Source organism: Mirounga leonina, unplaced genomic scaffold, assembly GCF_011800145.1.
Source record: "Mirounga leonina isolate KUSES-001 unplaced genomic scaffold, KU_Mleo_1.0 Mir_168, whole genome shotgun sequence".
In the NCBI taxonomy this organism is placed as follows: Eukaryota; Metazoa; Chordata; class Mammalia; order Carnivora; family Phocidae; genus Mirounga; species Mirounga leonina.
In genome coordinates this window covers 9,431,258-9,436,146 of record NW_023270426.1, presented here as the reverse complement: position 1 = coordinate 9,436,146, position 4,889 = coordinate 9,431,258, and positions in this window count along the sequence as shown.

Here is a 4,889-nt window from a genome sequence, read left to right as displayed (position 1 = left end):
TAAATAAATAAAATGAAGTCCTCTCAAAAATCTGCTGCCTCTAGGAGGCAGTCGCTCTACTAATGACCTTGTCCTTCCAAAGCGAACCTGAGCAGCACTTTCTGTTGGCCTGCAGCCCTTACCCACAGCTGCAGAAGTATCTCTAGCTCTGTCTGTTCTCTGTGGAGTAGGAAGTGTTCTCTCACCCTCTGCTCTGTGCCTTGCCTCAGAGAGACAGCCACTGGGACATACACCACAATTCAGTGCCTCAAAGCCTGTCCCCACTTAAAGGAACCCCAGGAAGCTTACTGCACAAAGAAGGGAGAGCAAGAAATGTTGCTTTTCTTCAGACTCTTACATTCGACAGCAAGCTTCTCCTGTCAGGCAGAAATTCAGTCTCAGTCATCCCCGGGGTTCCCCACTGCACATACAAAATGTTGTGCAAAGGTGTTTGGGTTCTTACATGAAGCCAATATTTGGGGAGGGCTTGCGAGGTTTTGCCCTTCCTGGTCATTCATAAGTTGTCCATCACCCAAGCCTCCGGGGTCTCTGGACTTCTAGTGAGTTTGCTGATTCTGTGTCAAATTAGGGGCATAAAAACTTGTGCCAAGGGTGATAAATGGGGGCCTATGGTCTTCCTTTCCTGGGGATCCCACAGAGCTAGTCCCTGCTTCTGCCCTTCCTGAAGGTTCTGCCAAGGAGTGGAACGGGGTTCCACAGCACACTGTCCTTCAGTCCTCTCCTTCCCACTTGGAGATGATCTCTTCTCCTTTCTGGACTCCCGTCCTTTCTCTGCCCTTCAGGAATACCCATTAGAAGCACCTTTCTGAATTTAGGCCAGAGGTAAATCCAGTGGAGTTGGAAGAAGCTTTGGTTGGCTCCTGTAGTGTTGTTGCTGTTGTTGTTTGCTTTTTAGCTGAAATTAATAACAAGCATTTATTTTTTTTAAGATTTTATTGATTGATTGATTGATTTGAGAGAGAGAGCAAGAGAACAAGCAATGGGAAGGGGCAGAGGGAGAAGCAGACTACCCGCTGAGCAGCAAGTCAGAGGACCCTGGGATCATGACCTGAACCAAAGGCAGCTGCTTCCCCAAAGGAGCCACCCAGGTGCCCCAGTAACCAGCATTTAAAAATCAAATGGGTGAGGCACCTGGGTGGCTCTGTCGGTTAAGTGTCTGACTCTTGATTTAGGCTCAGGTCATGATCTCAGGGTCGTGAGATTGAGGCCTGCGTTGGGCTACGTACTGAACCAACTCCCTCTGCCCTTCCTCTTGCTCTCTTTCTCTCTCTCAAAATAAATAAATAATGAAAATCAAAGGAGTTCACATTAAAACCTATAATTCTAGCTTCTTATGGAAATCTAGAAAGCCTGGCTTTTCCTAGCTGGCCATAAGCAGCCGGGCAGAGAAGGGCTGTCCTTTGGGCAAGAGCCAGGGAGAGACACTGTTTTGGGAGGATATCACCCCTAGAACATAAATATAGGCCAAGGTGAGGGAATATGAAAAAACTGGTTTTCTTTGCAGAACCAAAAAAGAAACAAATGACAAAATGATACATCTGTCCACATCAACTATCAAAATGGCTCCCGCATTCAGAGATTTCGTCATGGCACGAGCTTCTCACTGAAGTAATGCCAATGAGTCTTCACAAACACCTATTAACCCTGTTTCACAGATGGGAAAACTGAGGTTCAGAGAAAAGCGATGGGGCCAAATCACAAAGTGGAACTTGGAACATAGGTCGGTATGGCTCTTCACTACTGGGCTAGCCTGCCTCTCTTGCCATGGACATTAGTGACCCTTCTTCGGGTGAGTAAGGGCACCCAAATTCAGTGCCAGGTTTAATGATATCAGATTCCGGGTTGAAAGTCCAATCATGTTGACGCTGAGTGAGTAGGACTCCACACTCTCCCTCCCTCTGCCAGAAGGAGGGAGGTCAGGGTCTGGAAGGTCAGGGTCTGGACCATGCTCTTAGACATTGCAGCTATTCAGTAAATGTGTTCATGTTGTTACTTCTGATAGCTTATCTGAAATTGTACTAAGTGCATGTTTGTGTGAGTGTATATGTGTGTGTGTGTGTGTGTGTGTGTTTAGTGAGAAGGGGAAAGAAGAGGGAAAGGACAGAGGCAGGAGAACATAGCTGCTGATCCTTCCTGTCTTGGGCCATAAATGTTGCTGGAAAGATAAGAAACTAGAGACTTACTATAACTAAAGTGTTTTTCAAAATGTAACATAGCTTCAGAAAAAGAAAGACTTAACATAAGTCAAAATCCTTTTTTTTGTTCTGGGTTTTTTGTTTTTCTGTGGGTTTTTTTTTTGGTAGAAATCCATAGAAACAAAAAGTTACCTGATAGGATAAGCTTTTAGGTGGACAATTTGAATCTGCATGTTTATAATGAAACTCACCTTGTCTATTAGACAAAATTTGTATATCTTATTAGCATTTACATCAGTAAATTTAGGCTAAAATATGATGATTTATGCTAGAACTGAAGTTACTACTGTTTAATATCACACATGAAAAAATTAGATTATAGAATAACAGATAAAGAGGATATAGATGCTGGTGGACTTATAATTCAATGTCTAGGTGGGATATATGGGAAATTTTATGACATTAACTTTGTACAGTATGTAAAAAAAAGAACCAACTAAGTTGATGACTTCAGAAGCTGTGATATGATGTTGAGAGTAATAGTGTTGTTCAGGGGAGTCAAGATAAAAGGAACTGTATGAAAATTTTACTATGTGAAAAAGTTTCTTAGTTAATTTTAATGGTTTGTCAGATTTTCTTCTCTGATTTGAAATTATTTTCTGACATTCAGTGATGGTTTACAATCCAGCTTTTCAGCCTGAAATGTCGTAAAACAAAACAATGAGGCGTCTTGATGGCAATTTCTTAATTTTTGTACAGCTACTAACTTAAGGTCTGTTACTGTTCATATAAAAAGATAATAACTAAATGGCATTTACTACGTTTAAGTCCTGAACTAAGAAATTATGTATACTACTACTATAGAGCTGAAATTGAGGCTCAGAGAGGTAAAGTGATTTGTCGATGGTCACCTACCATGTAAATGGTAGAATTAGGTCCCAAACTCTGACTTCCAGGGTTTTTTTTTTTTTTTGCTTTGGAGATCCTTGGTCTCATTGCTTTAGCCTCCTTTTTTTTTTTTTTTTTTAATTTTTATTTGCGAGAGAGAGAATGAGAGAGAGCACGAGAGGGAGGAGGGTCAGAGGGAGAAGCAGACTCCCCGCCGAGCAGGGAGCCCGATGTGAGACTCGATCCTGGGACTCCAGGATCATGACCTGAGCCGAAGGCAGTCGCTTAACCAACTGAGCCACCCAGGCGCCCGCTTTAGCCTCCTTTTGTCTAGGGTTTAAACTAGTGTTTTACACCATAAGAAGCTTGTATTTGGCTTGCTGTTGTTGATCTGTTTGCTGATCTCAAGTATTGTCAATCTGGACATCTTCATTAGACTGCTCAACAGGTGATATGTTAAATAATGACATTGGTCTTGTATGAACAAAATTTAGACTGTGGTAAACTCCACAGGATACATGACCAATTTCTTTAAGAAAGAGTTTCAAGGGAAAAAAAAAGAAGTGAGTACCTCTACATGAAAAGACACAAAAGGCAGATCAACCAAACACACTGTGTTTTGGAACCTCTTTGGATCCTGATTTGCACGAAACAATGGAAAAATAATTATTAGACAATCAGGGAAATTTGAACAGTGCACAGTTAAGGGTTTTAAAGAATTATTTTTAATTTTTTAGGTAAAATACTGCAATTGAGATTAAGTAATATATTGAGATATTCTGTTTTAGAGGTACATATTGAAAGAGATGAGTTGAGGGGCGCCTGGGTGGCTCAGTTGGTTAAGCGACTGCCTTCGGCTCAGGTCATGGTCCTGGAGTCCCGGGATCGAGTCCCGCATCGGGCTCCCTGCTCGGCAGGGAGTCTGCTTCTCCCTCTGACCCTCCCCCCTCTCATGTGCTCTCTCTCTCATTCTCTCTCTCAAATAAATAAATAAATAAATAAATCTTTAAAAAAAAAAAAAAGAAAGAGATGAGTTGATACGATGTTAGGGACTTCCTCCAAATTAACGGAGCAGAGGAAGACTGGTCTTTAATGGGTAATTGTTGAAGCCGTGTTTTGGGTACTTGCTGGTTCACGGTATTATTCTATATCTACTTCTGAGTCTGTTTGACATCTTACACAAAAGAATGCATTGTTCAACGATGAACCCAAAGTAGATCATTACTTTGGTTTTATATTGCATAATGCTCATCTCAGGCAGCTCTGAAGGGGATGGAAAGGGTCTTACAAGTCGTGTAACCCAATGTGCACATCCTTCTCCTTCCCTTTTGGGCACAAACGGGGGTGGGGGAGGATTGTTTTTTCCTCCTTACTCACCCCCTCCACCCCGCCCGAGGTCCAGTTTCAAGCTCCATAACCTCCAAAGGATTTCTAATCTCCCCTAAAACAAAGCCTGAAGGTTTGGGGGGCGGGGGACTGCCTGGTTTAATTCGGGTCTTGATTGTGCTCATTACTTACCCTGTAGTCGGGGGGCCGTAGAACCTATACTTTTAATGTCCCTGCCCACGTGACAGTGTTTTTGTTTCAGGGTAATTTCTAAAGTACAGGAAATTCTCGGAGAGTTTACGTCACCGCCAGCAGTTACGGTAATTACCGTAGTGACGCCACTTGTTTTCCAAAACGCGAACGATTGCGGGGCGGCGCGAGTCTCAGGGATTTTTCAGTTCAGACTGAAGTCGTTATGAAATCACTCTGTGATTTAGTTTGTGAGCAGTCGTGACGCTGGGGATCTGAACGGAGCAAGTGTGTGTGTGTGTGTGTGTGTGTGTGTGTGTGTGTGTGTTTCTCCATCTCCATTGCTGTATT